Below are 19,711 nucleotides of genomic sequence, written 5' to 3'. Positions count from 1 at the left end.
CTGTTCCGTTCTTTTGATCTTCCTTTAGCTTTGGACATTCTCTTTTGTAATGGCCTATTCCATCACAATAAAGACAGCTTGATGTGGACTTGTCCTGCTTTGATTTAGCATTGCCCTTGGACTTTCCACCTTTCTTGAACGGTCTCCTTCTAGCCTTGAGTAAATCTTTGGCTTCACAGTCCAGTATTATTTCAGCCTTTCTGACAAGGTGAACAAATTCTGCAACTGTTTCTTCTCTTGGTTCACTTAGGTATAGTTGCTTGAAGCGACCAAACCCACTGTGTAGTGAATTGAGCAAGATAGAGACTGCCATCCTTTCGCTTATTGGTGTTCCTAGTAGACTTAGGCGATCAAAGTATGAACGCATAAGATCCACATGGAACCTCAGTGGGACGCCTACCCTCTGTTTAGTGCGAAGGAGCTGAACATGTGTTTCTTGGACCTTCATCCTATAACACCTGTTGGGAGAACTAACCTTTAGACCAGACATTGATTCAATCAACTCATGGACGTTTAGGTCCCTGTCCTCCGTGCTTCCACGACAGATATCCCTCAGATTCTTGATGAGCGTAAAAGGTTCATAAGCTACAAACCTTCTAGCCCAATCATCAGGGATATTGTTCAGCATGAGACTCATAACCTTTTTGAGATCCGCATCCCAGGCGTAAAATCTCTCAGGGGTCATGTCTCTGGCATAGTAGCTTGGCATGGGATTGGTCAGTACATACTCAAGTCCATTGAGTCTGACTATTTCAACTAGCTTAGCTTCCCATTCAAGAAAATTTGCTAGGTTCAGCTTGACCATAAGCTCAGAACCCATGATGATGTTTTGATTGTTGTTTGCCATAGTTAAAACTACAATTGAAAAGAATAAACAAATAAATAACCATTCACAGTTTCTCTTAATAAACTTAAATTCTAGCATACATGCATAATTCAATGTTTATTAAGCATTTTATTCAAGTTATGTGTTCCGGCAGGTGTGAATAAAATGATTCCAAGATCCTAAAATCATTGAAGAACTAAGCACAGTTTGTCGACTTAATCCTAAAACATCTTAGGTAAGCAAAAGCCTTTTGCTAATAGTCTAGAAACTATTCTTGGTTGATAGGTACGTCTAAGAACTTATTAGGTAAACTTATCGATTTTGCCACGACATAAAAGGACTCCTTACTTATATCGTTGAGTTTCACCAAAACTAACATGTACTCACAATTATTTGTGTACCTTGCCCCTTTAGGACCAATAAGTAACACCTCGCTGAGCGAAAACTATTACTAGATTGATGTAAAGGATATCCAAGCAAGTGTATATTTTGGCATGGCACCTTTTAACTCAATTTTTAAGTTTGGAACTTAAGGCTCTTACTATGTTGGTTAGATTTTAAGTGAACTAAAATCCTTAATCATGCAACATAATCAAGCTTTTGATCTCATGCATTTTAAGACATATTTAAAAGCAATAAATAACTTAAAACATGCATAAGATAAATGTGATCTAGTATGGCCCGACTTCATCTTGAAGCTTTAACTTCAAAGTTCGTCTTGAAAATCTCCGTGGGAGGCACCATTTTCTTCAAATAGGATAAGTTATAACTAATTACAACTATTTGATGGTACGCAGACCATATTTGAATTGAAAAACAACTTTGGTACTTTAGACCAATTACATTCAAATTAATGGTACGCAGACCATATTTTCTATCCTATTTGGGCCATACTAGTCACTTCATAACCTGCAAAACAGTACATATACAATATATACCATTCACCCATTCATTATCATGAATGGCCCACATAGCTGGTTAGTAAAACACATTATGCATCACGTAAAAATTTGCAGCAATTAATCAAGGGCACCAATAATCTACCAATTATTCAGTCCTTATTAATTCTAATCAAGTTGTTTTAACCTTAAGGATTTGTAGACCTAATCAAGAGTTTATGACTAAAAGAGCTCCCACTTAAACCAATAAATTCATATGCTTTACTAATTTTAAACATAAAAATGTATTTCTAGTCTAACCGGAAACATACAAATTTAATTAAAATTTAAAGCTCATATAAATTTATAATTGAATCCAAAAAGTTTAATTTAATTTCAGTCATATTTAAATTAATTCATGATTTTAATTTTAGTAAAATAATTAGAATAAATAAAATTTATTATAATTACAATATTCAAAATTAAAATCCAAGAAAATAATTTAAATTATTAATTTTAAAATTAATTAAAATTACGTAAACTGAAAATTTCAAATTAAAATTTCAAAACGATCTAATCGCAACGCAAACACCTCACGCATCGCACGCCCATGGGCCACACGCACACAACCATCGCTGGCCATGTGCGCGCAGCCCATGCGCTGCGTCGCATAGCTGCTGCTGCTTTTCTTCGCAAGCCATCGCGCGAGCTGGTGCTCGCTGCGCGCGCGACAGCGCTCGATGCACGCGAGCTAGCGCTCGCTGCGCGCGCTTGCCAGCGCTCGCTGTGCGCGCTCGCCAGCGCTCGCTTGATGCGAGCCAGCGCTTGCTTTGTGCGAGCCAGCGCTCGCTGCTCGAGGCATCGACGCTGGGCGCAGCACTCGTGGCACGCGAGCTTGCGCTCGCTGCGCGCGAGGCTGCGCGCGCTTGCGCGAGGCAGTTCTGCCCACACGCGACTGCCGTGCCTTGCCTTCGCCCATGCCCATTCGTCCATTGCTCATAGCCCACGACGCAAGGCAGGGCTGCTGCCTTGTGTTCGTGCACCATGGCCTTGCTCATTGCATTCGTGCCGCATGGGCGACGAGCTCCCTTCCTCGTCGTCACATGCCCGCACTATACAACACCCCTTAAGGGTAACACGTAGCGTCCATTGCTTTGTGCGTGCAAGTTATACGAACGAATCGCATAAAATTTAAAAATTTATATTTAAAATTAATGACAAATTAATAAATAATATTAATTTCATAATTTTAGGGCGAAAAATCGAAAATTTATTATTCAATTGATTTCCGATTAACATGGATTCAAGTCTAGGTCATAAAAATTTAAAATTTATCATAAATTTACAATTTTTATGGTGGTTTTTAATCATAGGTATCTAATTAAATTATAATTAATTATGAAAATCAAATTAATTCTAAATTATTCTAATTTTTAACAAATTAATCATAATTACAAATTAGATTGCATAATTAACAAGGCTAGGCATTCAAACTTGTTAAACATATACAGTAGGTCAATCAAAAATTCAAGATTTATCAACAAGAATCGAAAATATTTAATTTAACATCTTAAATTTACGAAATTTTGCATTCGAAAAACTAAAACCTTCGAAAATTCATAGTTAGGCTTCGAATTTGAGAATTCTGGGTTCGGCCGAAAAATATTGTTTTTGTCAAAATTTTAGAATGCCTTTTACATGCGGAATTGACACAAAAATCACTCGATTTGGATGAGTAACGAAGAAACTGCCGAAAAACTGCGTACGTATAATTAAATAAACGCAATTTGCAATTAATTAACAATTACGAAAATTAATCACCCCTTTTAATTCTTGCAAATTTGTAATATTTAACCATGTTCATGCAACTTAGATTATGAAAATAATAAGAGGCTCGTGATACCACTGTTAGGTTATGATACATATGACAATTCATAAATCATGCGGAAACAACCATTAAGCCAGGAATACTTATTATTTACACATAATCATTTAGCATAGTTTAGATGCATACTCTTTGTTGCGTGCCTTCCCTAGCTGCGCCCGAACCGAACAAGAACAAGTCTTTAGGACTCCAAGTTTCGTCCCTCCGTAGATAGTCCACAGCACGTCCGGATCCGCCTTAAGATTGAGCAACTAGAATCGCCCTTAAGGTACTATTAATTTTCGGCACTTTTAGGCAAGATGTGTGACTGAATTTTTCTCTCAAAAACTCACTTTGAATACTTGAAAACTCGTTGTAAATATGTGACCCTAGGCACTTATTTATAGAGTTTATGGAAAGGAATTATAATCCTATTAGAATACAAATCTATTTAATTATAACCCTACTAGGATTCTAATTAAACAAAGTTTATCTATTAGGATTAGATTTAATCATATTACGAATCCCGGTAGCCTTAGGATTCCGAGTAACACACACGAGTGGCGCACAAGCACCGCACGCCCGCACGCAGGCCTTGCGGCCCACGCCGAGCGCACAGCGCAAGGCCCACTGTCGCAGCCTTGTCCGCGCGCGCGCCCAAGCTACGGCTGGGCCTGGCTTTTGCGCTGGGCCTGGTCGTATGCTTGGCGTGTGGTTGTTGCGCTTGGCTTGCTGGGCGATGGCCCGACTTCGTGCTGGGCCTTCGTCTGGCAGGCCTCGTCCGATGCTAATTCGTACGATACGCTTCCGATTAAATTCTCGATTCCGGAATTCATTTCCGATACGAACAATATTTTAATATTTCCGATTCCGGAATTAATTTCCGTTTCGAACAAATATTTAATATTTCCGTTTCCGGAATTATTTTCCGATTCCGATAATATTTCCGATTCTGACAATATTTCCGTTTCCGGCAATATTTCCGATTCCGGCAATATTTCCATTTCCGATAATATTTTCCGATACGTACCATGTTTCCGTTTCCGGCAACATCTACGTCTTGGATAATATTTATATTTCCGATGCGATCCATATTTCCGTTTCCGGCAATATCATCGTTTCCGGAGTATTCTTTTCTTGCCTGTGACGATCTTAGCTCCCACTGAAACCAAGATCCGTCGATTCCGAATATCCATAGATGGAGTATTTAATGCCATTAAATACTTGATCCGTTTACGTACTATTTGTGTGACCCTACGGGTTCAGTCAAGAGTAAGCTGTAGATTAATATCATTAATTCCACTTGAACTGAAGCGGCCTTTAGCTAGGCATTCAGCTCACTTGATCTCACTGAATTATTAACTTGTTAATTAATACTGAACCACATTTATTAGACTTAACATTGAATGCATACTTGGACCAAGGGCATTATTTCCTTCAAAGAGGTCCTGGTCGAAGAGGCAGGACATCGATTAGAGGAGGCAGAGGAGCTCGTGGGGCAGCGTCGTCGACCAGTGGTGTCGCTCGTGCCAATGCCGTGAGCAATGCCACAGGAGGGGCGACTGCCACTGTGACGAGTGGAGGCGGATCGCAGGGAGCAGTGACGACAACCAATCATGAGCTTGTTGGTGTGACGAAGGAGCAAGTCCAGCAAATTGTTGATATCTTGTCACGACCACCAAACAAGTTGCAAGGTAATCTTGATTTACGATGGATTGTTGACAGTGGGGCCTCACGTCATGTGACGGGTGATATTTCAATTCTGAGAAATATCAAAACATCAAGAAATCAATAGGTTGTGTTACCAGACGGTCAACCTGCAAATTCAACTCAATATGGTTCGGTGGTCTTGGAGGATGGTTTCGTGCTTGATAACGTTCTATTTGTGCCTAAATTAAACTGCAATTTAATTTCTGTAACTCAATTAAGTGACGAATTACATTGTGCTGCTCAATTTACTAACAAAATGTGTGTTCTTCAGGACCGCTCGACGAGGATGGTGATTGGCGTGGGTGATCGACAGGAAGGACTATATTTTTTCCGTGGGGCTCCGAGGGTTCTGTAGACACCTACTTTTGTCCCCATTACCGGAAGGGAAGGTTCGATGATGAGAACATAAATCTCCACTTGGCAACGCATCTCCTATAAAATAACGAATCTCAATCACCCTTTTCATTTCACCCGAAACCTGCTATTTATAGAAACCTGCTATTTATGGAAACCTGCTAAAAATAGTAACTGCCGTAATGGGTAGTTGTTAAAAGTGGCAAGTCATAAAAGATAGAAACCTGTCAGAATTAGGTGTTGCACTCCAACATAAATCCTAAATGAGATAGAAATTGTGAGAGGAATCCTATTCCTAATATGATTCGAAAATAAGAGTTACGTATTTATTAAAATCCTAACGAGCCTAGAGTTCGTAACGGGCCCAGACGCATCCCGTCATAAAGTTAATACGCACTAAAAGACTCGAACAAGTCTCGAACACTCCGGATTCTAAGAGTCCGAATCTGACAAAGAAAACAGCCCAACCCTATTTTCAACGCCCAGCCTTGGGCGTCGAAATCTTTGACGCCCAGAGCTGGGCGCCGAAATTACCTGGGTACGTGTTTGTTCCTAATTCTTCTTGGATTAGAGCTCTACAATTCTATCTTTCCACGAACTCTTTTATTTAAATATAGCCCCAAGTTCGACGTGAAAAGGACACACCCAATTCATTATTCTGAGTATTGACTCCAAACCCTAAGCCTAAGCCTCACGCTGCGAAATTGATCACGCGTTCTATCGCAATCGATCCAAAAATCGAACAGAACGTATCCTGTCCCGTAATTTGAGATTCGTTAAATAAAAGGAGAAATAGCAAAGTCAAAGTGGTTAGTTTTCTGAGAACCGTGACGCACCTCTCAAGGGTGCGTCGTAATGTGCCCCTTCGCATGGTTTAATTGCTTTCCTCGCCCTTTTATGAACTGGTAAACTAATTAAATCTGATTGTTCTATCACGCCTAATAAAGATAATATTTTTGGGAAATTGGATTATCATGCTAGGTCCCTTAATACAATCTAAATCTGATAATCGCGCTCGATCTAGTATTATATGTTGCATATTGTTAAAATCAACTCAGATTAGTTTAATAGTTAACGCATGTCCCTTCAATTATTTATGCTGAGGTAGTAAGGATATCCTGCCTCTGGAGTTATCGAAGAGCGAGTACTCCTCTCGGTAGTTACAGTCCCCCGAACCCTCAATCTCTACCTTGCGGGTGTATGTTGAGAGATCCCTACACTAGGGATCATAAGGGAACCTATGGCCGTCGTGGTCAAACATAATTGCACTCCCTTTATGTCACGATAACCGGGTTTTGTCAGTTTTTCTCATTGTCGTTAAAAACTGAATGGCGACTCCTATATTTCTAGTCAATTGGGTGTAAACTCACAGGAAATCCAATTACACTTGATTTGACAAAAGAAACGTCACACCCACGAGGGACGAGGTCACGCATTAGCCTCGTGCTTTTTTGACCCCCTCACAGTGGCGACTCCGCTGGGGATAGTGAAGGAAATACTCGTGCTCGTAGGTAATCAAAATAGCCGAAGGGTGAAACGATCCTACCCCGCGTTTATTTCCCCATCAAGTTGGGACGACCTGAAAATCAGCATATTAATGTGAATGGGCAGAACCGCATAACGAATTTTGGCTCCCTTGGATGTTTCATCTCGGGAGTTGGGACTAAGGATACCCATCGCCAACCGGGGGGTGCATACGCTTCGAATGTTGTCCACTCGGCACTTTCGCTAGTAGTACACCCGTCCCAAACCCAATCGCTCGCCCACTAGGTCCCTCTCATTGGTGCATGCCCCCTTGGCTTACATCGTGATTGGCCTCTTGGGCGAAATTCGTCTACTGAAGGCACTACCTCGACCGGGGTATGTGTTGGATATGCGATAGAAGCGGTACCAAGCTGGCGCAAATACTACCCATAGAAGCCTATCATAAACTACATGACATATTATTATTTTGCCTCATGGTGTAATGTTAGTTATGTGTAGCGAATTATGTGATTGTGTGTGACAAATAATGCTAGAAAACCAACAACCTTAAAAATTGCCCAAACATTCATATACCAATTGGCCAAAGAGTTATACCAAGATACGTGTTCCGCAAACCCGAACGATCGCCACAACATTAAGCGACGCTCGGGATGGCCCGTAACGAATCCCACGAAACGCTGTAACGCGTAAAGGACGTTATTAGGCAAGCACGCAAAATCAAAGTCGCATAAACAAAAAATATACGCAAAGAAGGAAACGAGCACCAGCCAGGGACGCATTTTCAACGCCCCTGGCTGGGCGCCAATATTTCTCACGCCCTACGCTGGGCGCTGAAGTTGCTGCCTGGCCTTTTGGTCAGGCACAGCAGCCTCGGTGCCCGCGCATAAAGTATACGTAGCAGTAAAAGAAAATTCGTGAAAATTGCTGCGAGGGCGTATGAAAAGGAACTCGATTCTAAAAGCGACTTGTAAATAATAAAATAACTCTTTGTGTCGTTGTTAGGCCTCCTATGACGACAATGTTCGGCTCCAAAACCGAACACGCTAATTGAAATAACCTTGAATGTCACATGGGCAAAGTATTCAAAGAATAATGTATAAATGAAGTTTTCAAGGAAAAATAATGTTCGAATAAAAAAAAAAAATCCGAGTCTAGTCTAGGCTATGCCAAAGTACAATCTAAATCCTAAGTCTTAGTTGTTTTATCCATAGAATCGGTCCTAATTCTTGGTGTGGTTCTGCAAGTTAAAAGGTTAAACCATATTGAGTCTCCCTTCCTAACATTTAAATCAACAAGCACCCATATGTAATTGTCATCCCTTGCTAAGAATCTACGGCCTCAATACTCTCTCTCACCAATAAAAATAATATATTATAGTATTTGCAAAATAGAAACAGTCACATTCTGAAAATCATTCCCTGATATATGCGTTTTATATATTGTTTTCACCCCATTCCCTTAGTACTTTTATGCGTCAAATGAGCTCCTAGGAGCCATTTTAGTACTAATATGTGTATTTTAGTGTGCCTTGAGTTTCAGGAATACTTAGTGAGAAATTGGTCTTTTTAGGCCCGTTTCTTGATGATTTAGGCCACTACAGGATCCCGAGGGAGTTCGGGATGACTTTTATCGACTTACGGGAGCCCTAGATGTTCATGATCGAGCCCCAGAATTTAGACTCGGTGTTGTGGACGAAGGGAGGATCACTTAGCCCTCCGCCCAAGGGATTGCCCCTCGCCCATCGGGCGAGCAACCAAGGATCAGTTCGTCAGAGGGCGCCCGACGGGCGGAGTTTTGCCCGGTGCCCACCGGGCGCCCTTCAGAAGAAGCAGCAGCAGAAATCGCCCTCCGCCCGACGGGCGATAGCCGCCCGACGGGCGATAGCCGCCCGACGGGCGATAGCCGCCCGACCGGGCGCGCGGAGAAGGTTTCCAGAAAGTCGCCCTACGCCCGTCGGGCAGCCCTGCGCCCGTCGGGCGGATTTCGAGCTTTTCGCCCGTCGGGCGGAGAGCCGCCCGACCGGGCGACGACAACCCAAGGCGCTGTGCGCGCGCGTCCTTCTTTATTCTTTTCCGATTTTTCCTTATGTTTTTAGGCTAAACTATAAATATAGCCTTTGGTAATTTAGTGAGGGACTTCATCATCTCATATCCTAGTATTAAAGCCCCTTAGTTTATTTCTCTTAGCTTTGTTTTCTCTCTAAATTTATGCAAACACTTAGTTTTCAATTTCAATAAAAATTCAAGCTTTCTATTTCTCTTGTTCTTCAATTAAGGTATTGTTCTTTATTTCAATTCTTTGTTTAGCTTTAATTATGTTTTCAATCATGCTAATTGCTTTGTTTATTGTTAATATGCTTGAGTAGTCTATTATCTAGGGTTTGGGGATCCATGAATAATATGAAGAGATATTGAATAATTGTGATTGTTGGCATTGTAATTAATTCCTATTGATTGGTTTATTTCACTATACAATTAGATTTGCGCAGGTTCAATTGTGGTAGTTATGCAATATCAAGTTAAGATTCGAGAGATGCAATTTGATGTTTAGGCTTGTGTCAATAGGTGGAATTAGAGTTAATACGTAGCAAGAGCCCGTTAATTCTAAGTCTATGATTAGTATCGATTCGAGAGAGCATGCTAGTCTAATTAATTACTTTGTTGATTACCGTGATTGTTTATTGTCCTGGATTGTTATCTGTTGGTGAACCTATGCCCTAGATTCCTTAATATATTGATTCCTAGTTGTTTAATTATCGCCGTAGTTTTAGAAAACCACCAAACCAACTCTTGTTCCCAATAGTCTAGTCTAATTGATTAATAGTAGAAAGAACACTGTTTCCCTGTGGATTCGATCCTGACTTCCCTTGCTACCTAGCTAGTGGACTTAGGTTATTTTTGATTAGGTGATACGACTTTAGCCTATCAAATTTTGGCGCCGTTGCCGGGGAAACGGTTTTATTTTCTGCTATTAATTTTGTGGTCTAGATTATTTTCTTGAGTCTCGGAGAACTTCAAGTTCTTTGATACCATGTATATATTTTATTTTATTTAGTTTATTTAGTTTATTTTTTATTTTATTTGTTTTGTTTTCGTTTTTTTGTTTTTTTTTGAAAATAAATGGATTATTATTCTTTCCTTCAATTCGTAAATGAGCCTTTTTTGGTGTATTTTGATAGGCTTAATGATTTTATTGGTTACCACAATCTTAATCTTTGGGATTCTTGTGGTTTTGCTTATGGTGGTTTAAATGAGTATACAAGGAATGTGATAGAAAGTAGATTTAATGGTGATTTTCGAGCCTTGTCTTTGGATGATATGTGGGATTACTATATGTGGTTTGCAAGGGATTTGTATGAGCGTGAAATGGCCATTCATGTTACATGTGCTAATCCAAATTATGAGTATAATCTACATGGTTCTACCCCCTCTCCCTTGAATGCTTGTTATAATGAGGTGCATTCTAATGTTTATGATAATCATGTCTATTCTAATTACTTATCTAACCCTTGCATGGATATCAATGTTTTGCCTCATGATTCCACTATTGCTTCTCCCGTGTATTATTGTGAACCCTTGCCCAATCCTGTTCAACCCGAATCAGAAAGCAGAGATAGCTTCTTAGAGGAATTAAGAAGATTAAACAATGAGATTGAGATTCAGTGTACTAGATCTAAAGAGGCTACTAATGAGATTATTAAAGCTAGTAAGGCTACTCTTGAGAGATTTAGAAAAGTTCAAGAAATTATTGAAAATAATGATTCGAGCTGTGTTGGGGATGGGGGTCAACTGAGTGAACCCATAGGCAACCAAGAGTGGGAGGAACTTATAACAGAGGTTGAGAATGAGTTGGAGGATGATGATGTGACTGTTGGATCAATGGATGAAGGATTTGTTGAAACTGAAAAGCCATATGTTATAGAGCAATCCATGAGGAAGTTGAAGTTGATAAAACCCTTGTTGTTGTGTCAACCCCTACCCCTCATATTCCGAGTCCAAGAAGGGTTATTCTTAGCCCCGTTTACACCGTCTCACTCCCCTTGTCTTTCCCCGTAAAACCTTTGCTTGAGGATCTTCCTCCTCCCCCCGAAAATCAAAAGCCCAATGACCCAATAGAGTCTGTTCCTCTTTGTGAATCTTTTGCAGGTACTTGCAGTACTTACAAAGAAGAAGTGGATGCTTTGCAGAGAGCTCTATATGGTGAAGAGCATGTCCACCATGAATGCCAAAACACAGAGAGAGCTATTTCATTGATCATTGAGGTTGAAGAATCAATAGTCCGCAAAAACAACTTCCATAAGGAGAGTATGACTACTTTCTCTTTTTCTTCCTTTTCTTATTCTTCTTTTATTATTGTTTTTTCTTTTTGTTCTTCTTCCTTTAGGCATCCTACTCCTTACTGGTGCAGAGCTCATTCGGACTTTATGCAAATGTTGTTGTTGATTATCGTGCATGTCTTGTTGCACGAAAGATGTGCGAGTGCGCATGACAAGCTTCTACGCTCGTTGGTTGGTTATTTACTGACCAATCGCTTTGCGGGGGACACATAAGAGTTGGAGCCGGAGGGGTTCAATGAAGATTGAGACCCTCTATCTCCACTCCTTCAAGCACTGAGGACATTGCTGAGTTTGGCTTGGGGGAGGTATGTGTTATTGATTTCTAGAGTAGTTTATCGCTTTTGAAAAAAAACAAAAAAGAACAAAAATACGTTCCGATGAATACAAAATCATGCTTCCTTGTGCCCCTTGATTGAAATGTTTTGATTCTTGGTTTTTGATGACGAGCATTGTTGATATGTTGACCATGATTTAATATTCGACTATTTTGGTGCCTTTGCATGAGTCAACTTTGACCAACCATTTGTGAACTTGGTGCTTGGCTAGTTGACTTGGTTAGGAATGTGTGATAGTTTCCTGGTGTGTCGTTGATTTTGAGTATTGGTTTGCAACTATTAGTAATGTTTTATGACTCATATACATGCACATTGTGGAGGACGAAGGCATTTTTCTATTTAGGTAGCCTTCAGATGAAATTAGATACATTTGTTCCCTCTTTTTCTACCCATGTTGTGCTTGTGCCATTTATTCGGTGACTAACCACATTACAAGCCCGTAAATCCCCCTTTGGTTACTAGTCCCAAGCCTAGCTTGGGGGAGCTAATAGTAGTAAGGTGAGGGAGTTGTAGTGTGATACATTTTGAGCATATTGAGTGTTGAAAAGGGAAGTTCTTCTTATCATGATTGTTGTTGAAAAAAATGAAAAATGAATGAGATGAGGAGAATAAAAAAAAAAATTTGAAGGTTCCAAAAGAAAAAAAAAATGAGATTGAGCAAGAAAAAAAAAAGGGGGAAGAAAAAAAATCGTTATTCTCAAGTTGAATCAAGCTTTTGTCACTCCGGTATTACAATTTCTTATCTTCATGAGTGATTGGTTACAATTGTGAAATCAAGGCAAGAAAGTATAGTGTGGTTGTTTGTTGTTTTTATTCGTGTGTTGAGTGGGAGATTATGGTCATTGTGTTGATTGATCGCGGTTGTTTTTAGGATTTATGCTCCCCAAAGCCAAGGCTTTAAGCTCACATTTTACCCAAACTTACCGCACCCTTACCTAAGCCTATCATTACAAGCTTGAAAGACCTTCCGACCTTTGTGCATAGAGTTGTATTAATGTGAAAGTAGTTGTTTATCAATGCAAGTTATGACATGACACATTCCGAGTCGACTACTAGGTTGAGTGTATGTTTTTCTAGACACACGAGTGTGTAAGTTTGGGAGGGCATTGTTCACTTATATGTTGGGAGGAGAGCGAACGGGTACATCTTTTATCCGCCACATAAATGAGTGACGAGTGTGTGAGCACTAGTCTTGAATTCCATTGTGCATTTGTGGTTCGCTTTGCGTGACGATTGTTAGGGAGGATTAGCAATTGAATTGACTTGATTGTTTGACATCGATGCATACTTGTTAGATTTTACCTTGGATTATGTGTTCATTTTGAAATATGTTGGGGGTGAAGTTGGTTTTGTGTTCATCGATGATTTCTTTGCTTAGGGACAAGCAAAGATCTAGCTTGGGGGAGTTTGATATATGCGTTTTATATATTGTTTTCACCCCCGTCCCTTAGTACTTTTATGCGTCAAATGAGCTCCTAGGAGCCATTTTAGTACTAATCTGTGTATTTTAGTGTGCCTTGAGTTTGAGGAATACTTAGTGAGAAATTGGTCTTTTTAGGCCCGTTTCTTGATGATTTAGGCCACTACAGGATCCCGAGGGAGTTTGGGACGACTTTTATCGACTTACGGGAGCTCTAGATGTTCATGATCGAGCCCCGGAAGTTAGACTCAGTGTTGTGGACGAAGGGCAGATCACTTAGCCCTCCGCCCGGTGGATTGCCCCTCGCCCATCGGGCGAGCAACCAAGGATCAGTTCGTCAGAGGGCGCCCGACGGGCGGAGTTTTGCCCGGTGCCCACCGGGCGCCCATCAGAAGAAGCAGCAGCAGAAATCGCCCTCCGCCCGACGGGCGATAGCCGCCCGACCGGGCGCGCGGAGAAGGTTTCCAGAAAGTCGCCCTACGCCCGTCGGGCGGATTTTGAACTTTTCGCCCGTCGGGCGGAGAGCCGCCCGACCGGGCGACGACAACCCAAGGCGCTGTGCGCTTGCGTCCTTCTTTATTCTTTTCCGGTTTTTCCTTATGTTTTTAGGCTAAACTATAAATATAGCCTTTGGTAGTCTAGTGAGGGACTTCACCATCTCATATCCTAGTATTAAAGCCCCTTAGTTTATTTCTCTTAGCTTTGTTTTCTCTCTAAATTTATGCAAACACTTAGTTTTCAATTTCAATAAAAATTCAAGCTTTCTATTTCTCTTGTTCTTCAATTAAGGTATTGTTCTTTATTTCAATTCTTTGTTTAGCTTTAATTATGTTTTTAATCATGCTAATTGCTTTGTTTATTGTTAATATGCTTGAGTAGTCTATTTTCTAGGGTTTGGGGATCCATGAATAATATGAAGAGATATTGAATAATTGTGATTGTTGGCATTGTAATTAATTCCTATTGATTGGTTTATTTCACTATACAATTAGATTTGCGCAGGTTCAATTGCGGTAGTTATGCAATATCAAGTTAAGATTCGAGAGATGCAATTTGATGTTTAGGCTTGTGTCAATAGGTGGAATTAGAGTTAATACGTAGCGAGAGCCCGTTAATTCTAAGTCTATGATTAGTATCGATTCGAGAGAGCATGCTAGTCTAATTAATTACTTTGTTGATTATCGTGATTGTTTATTGTCCTGGATTGTTATCTGTTGGTGAACCTATGCCCTAGATTCCTTAATATATTGATTCCTAGTTGTTTAATTATCGCCGTAGTTTTAGAAAACCACCAAACTAACTCTTGTTCCCAATAGTCTAGTCTAATTGATTAATAGTAGAAAGAACACTGTTTCCCTGTGGATTCGATCCTGACTTACCTTGCTACCTAGCTAGTGGACTTAGGTTATTTTTGATTAGGTGATACGACTTTAGCCTGTCATTCCCCCATAGTCGCACAACCCCCAAAGTGAGCCTAAGGTGTCAATACCATTAGCAAAAATTAATGGCCTTAAGGCTTATGATCACATTGGGTCGTGACTATCATAGTCCTCTCGAGCCACTCGCTCCTTTAAATACTCCTAAGTACGGACAAAAAGATCCTCCATGAATGCAACATGACGAACCATGAAAATACCCAAATCGGCATGCCATAAGGCTACCATTGGGGTAAAGCAATACACACTAAGAGAGAAGCCGCACTAATGATTCTAGTCTTGCAAAAATGAAAATTCGATCTCCCCAACTAACTACCTTGCCAACATTAAGCAAAATGGCGCGTGACAAATGGACACCCAAGGGTTAAAATCTAAAGTGTCAACTAAGAAAGTTATGGTCCAATTAGCCTAAGTCTGAGAGTCGCTTGGTCAAGTATTATAGGCTTACGCTACGTCATTATTTTGAGTCTAGGCCACCTCCTTATATTCCTACACAGGTTATAATCAGAAAAATTAATGAAAGTTCGAGTCTAAATCACAACTTCCAATTAAATCCCGAAAACTGTAAAAAATTATTTTCGATGTAATTCTTTCGTTAAATTTCAATAAGGTGAAAACATGATTTCGAATCTACGCTATTTGCACATTTTAAGAAACGACTAAATACGCTTGCAAAGTAAGACAATTTAAAGGTCCACCCTAGGCCTACTAAAGCTAAAGGTCCACCCTAGGCCTATTAAAGTTAAAGGTCCACTATAGGCCTACCAAACGAGGCTCACTCAGTCTCGCCTCGTGACTCAAAGACCACAACCATCTACCTTTTAGCCCAAATAAAAAATTTGAAGGATTTATGTTGAGGAGAAATCCCAAGCAAAAAGAGAAAATAGAAAGAGAAAAGGGAGAGCGAAGAGAGCGAGCCATGAAATACTTAGCCCGTACCTCCCAAAGTGCGAAATTTACCCAAGTAAACGAAGGAAAAGAATTGAGTCAATCAATCCAAATCATAAAGTTCTACGATGTCTACCCTTTCCAATCCTTATGTTCTTAGACGCCTTCGCTCTGGGGCCCCTGTTCAGCTCATTTAACCCATCCATGTTCTCATTGCCATAACCCAAGAAACCATTACCTCGACCCTTGTTCTTGAACTTATTGTCAACTGCAAACCACGTACGGCCATTGACACGTGCGTCATACCCATTATTTCCAAAGCCCAAAGCTGCTCTTGCATCACCATTAGCATAATGACCATATAACTTGTGTGGATACATCCTGTTGATATACCCTTGAGCCGTCCCCATGATACTCATTAGCCTTGGTTGATGTAAACTCATGACCCTAGCTTGAGGCTGCAAATTGTGAGTCCTAGCAGATGTAATCCTCATGCTTGACCAATACAAATTATCCTATCAAACCGTCTTGAGTCACGAATAAAAAAAGAAGACAAATGAAAAGTACAAAAAAATAATAAATAATAAAGAAGCAAACTTTGCAAAGCGCCTTTAAAAGTTCGTCTAAAAAGAAAAAGAAGCATTTAGCGCACCAAAAAAGATCCGCCCAGAAGTCATTTTCAGCGCCCATAGCTGGGCGCCGAAATCTTTAGCGCCCCAGCCTGGGCGCTGAATCTATCTGCTTGCTAAAATTTGTCCAGAAGTGCTCGTCATTTTATCCGCACATACACGGAACAATAACGAACACTTGGGGGGGGGTACATCACGTATTCAGATATACGTACCACCAATGAAATACATGTACTCAATCAAAAAAAATATAAAACAAATTTTTGGCTTACGGCAAAGCAGCAGATTAAAATAATAATAAACTTCACTTATTCTACCGTTTCAAATAATATGTTTCCACCTCAGAACATACTTATCGAATTCGGCATTCTAAGAAACCATTTTCTGGCTAAGAACTACGCAAGACCTAATTCCAAATTAAATCTATTTAAGGCGGATACGTAGGCAATCCATGATTCGGTCCAACCAATTTGCAAAAATGTTAGAGCCTATAGAATAACAAGAATAAGAAATAGAGTCCCTTATTGAAATTTAATTACTTGCAACCCAAGTCGAAAGAAAAATTTAAGTCAAAGGAAGAATCCAAGTCATCAAGATGCCAAAACGAGCACACATCGAAAAATAATAAGGGCACGTACCCTTGCCAGAAGGAGCACTCACACTCCTAGGCACTTAGCCAAGACTCAAAAGATCGCTTTACCTCAATTGAATGGGGGCTAGTGCAAGCGCCCATGACCTCTAAAGTACTCGACTTGACCCTCCCTAAAGCGAACTAACTCACTTAAAGACCTTATTTCACCACTAGACATAGTCGTTCGCTTAAAGACCTCCTTTCACCACTAAGACACAGTCATAATCGCCAACAAGTAATAAAGGCAGTAAGCTTGCAATAAAGAGGATTGTTCTACGGTGTTGCCCCATCGTTCCTTCGAACTCAGGGCACCCGTTCATGGTAATTCAAATGCTTGCCAATCCCCTTTGAAAAAAATCAGACATTGTCAATAGGACTTGGCACTTAATCAAGGCTCACCCTACTCAGACATGTAGCACGGGCATCTAAAATCGAAATCTAAAAGCATCATTAATGGGAAGACATAATAGCAACTAGGGGCTAAAAAAATTGAAATGAAAGAGCTAGGAAAAGAACTAAGTATACCTTGACCTTTTGTGCAGACATACACCAAGTAAATCTAAGTCAATTTGAAAACGGTTTATATTCCCACAATTCTGGAAAAGATGGCCCTAAAAGCCCAAAGCATGTGCCACACGGGCACAAGTAATATCTTAACGCCTGCACCCTGGCTTCCAGCAAATCCTTAGATAGAATTCCAAAAAAACGTAACAGTATTTTGATTCACTCATGTAATCCTGTACGAACCCTTCTATAAGTCAACCTACTTAGGACACCTCGGATTGTACACAGTAGGACTCGGATTTCAAATAATTTTCAAAGACTTCTTCGAACATAATAAAGAGTCGTTGGTTTAATCTAAGTGCGTTTATCTCGACGTTGCAAGTGAGTCAAACAGATTTCTAAATATGATTATGGGTAAAGAAAGGCACCTAGCTTTTGGTCAAGGCACACTTCAACATGTGACTACCTTGACCATGGCAATGTCGCACAATACGACATTTACAAGAGAAGTAGCAGATCACTACTCGAACGTACCTCGCACTAAACGAGTCTGGTTCAAACTATTCATGATCCATGTCACCATGAATGCATAAAAACGTATGCAAGGCATTATAGCACCAACCCAATCCCGTAGCTACAGTTGGAGGCTTGAGAAAAACACTCTAAAAATGCTCGAAATGACTATTTTATCACAAATTCTCGATGCTAATGCTATACACACGTCATAGGGGCACAATCCTAAGCTTTAATCGTGTAAAACGAACCTTAGAATGGCTACAACCCCTCCCAAATTCTAAAGCACTACTTAGAATATATAAAGTCACCCCACTATCAAGGGTAACTGAAAATCGCGAGTCACCAAAACTCCGACCAAACCACTGCACATAACGCTCGCCCTATAAAGCGCCCGTTACACACTCTACATCATTCCAAAGCAAAAGCGAAAGAAAAAAATTAAGGGAAAAAAAAACTGTCAAAATTCTGCCCAGAAATCATTTTCAACGCCCAGAGCTGGGCGCCGATATCTTTAACGCCTCAGCCTGGGCGCTGAATCTTTCTGCTTGTCAAATTTTACCCAGATATAAAAACAAGAAAGAAACATCTATGAATCCTCGCATCGAACGAAGTAATAAGCCGTGCACACCCACGCAGAAGGTGCTACACTTGTTCAAGCACCTGAACGAGGCGTGATGAAGTACTCCAATGCAAAAAATAATAATGATATCCCAACACCTGGAGGAATGTTCTAAGACACGTTGTTAGGCCACACAAGCCTACGTCGCACCATAAGTTCAACCATCCCATGGTACAAGTCTAAAAAAAAAAAGAGTAAGGCATATTGCACTAATGCGGGCACGACCAAATAGCATGTGTAAAAGAGGCAAAGACTACTTATCGCCCAAATTCAAAATGCAAGCCACACGACTTCTACATTAAGGATTAAAGGTAGCAAAATATTACCTACCACGAAAGGGATAGCTCGCACCTACACGAGCGGAACCTCAAGGCATCTTTCTCGAAAAAAAACCTACAAAAATCGTACGCCAAAAGGAAGCATCCCAACATGCATACTTGGGGGCTCCAAGCTACGAAACGACCATAGCAAAATAAAAGATCTCGAAGCAAATGTTTGAACGATCGAAAGGGCACGATGCTTGAGCCCACTTCATGAACGGGCCTGAACCCTATCAAGCCTCTAAGCAAATTATTCAAAATCAGTCATTGCTCAAAAAATGATTCAAGCAAACTGATTAATGGACCGCACACAACGGCCATTCTATGAACGCCCGTTCGCACATACATCGAACACTCACGAAAGCGTTCAAAAGAAAAATATATACGAGCGATCAAAATATACGCCTCAAGGTATGTTCCTCGGGCCATATAGACTCGCCCAGCTATTGCAATAACTGTGCACCTTAAAGAGCAACAGTTCCTTTAAATAATCGCCCCAAAGCGACAAACACCGTAGTCCACCAATCGGCTATGGCTTTTCGAGAAATCATCACGATCACTCAACTCATTCTACGTTCCAAAAAATAAAGAAAAAACAAAAAAGAAGAGAATACGTAGAATTTCCAAGTGAAGTAGACGAACGAACGAACAAGAGGCCAACTGTGTCATCAAGAAACCTCGCCAGAAATTATTTTCAGCGCCCAGCACTGGGCGCCGAAATCTTTAACGCCCAAGCATGGGCGCCGAAAACGATCCCAGACCCAAAAAGGCCCCTGACTTCTATAGGGCCCTGCCATATCTGTTCGACTCGAAAATCACCAATTTCTGAAAGTCGCACCTCACGGCTTTGTTAAGAGTAGCACACCACTACAAAGGTCGCTCGCACTTACGAGCACAATCCCAAACACGATCAAGGACATTACAAAATGCGTATCTCCAAGGAACCTCTTTGACAAGAAA

Source organism: Spinacia oleracea, chromosome 1 (genome assembly GCF_020520425.1).
Source record: "Spinacia oleracea cultivar Varoflay chromosome 1, BTI_SOV_V1, whole genome shotgun sequence".
NCBI lineage: Eukaryota > Viridiplantae > Streptophyta > Magnoliopsida > Caryophyllales > Amaranthaceae > Spinacia > Spinacia oleracea.
The sequence above is the reverse complement of the archived record's forward strand: the minus strand, read 5'-3'. Positions refer to the sequence as shown.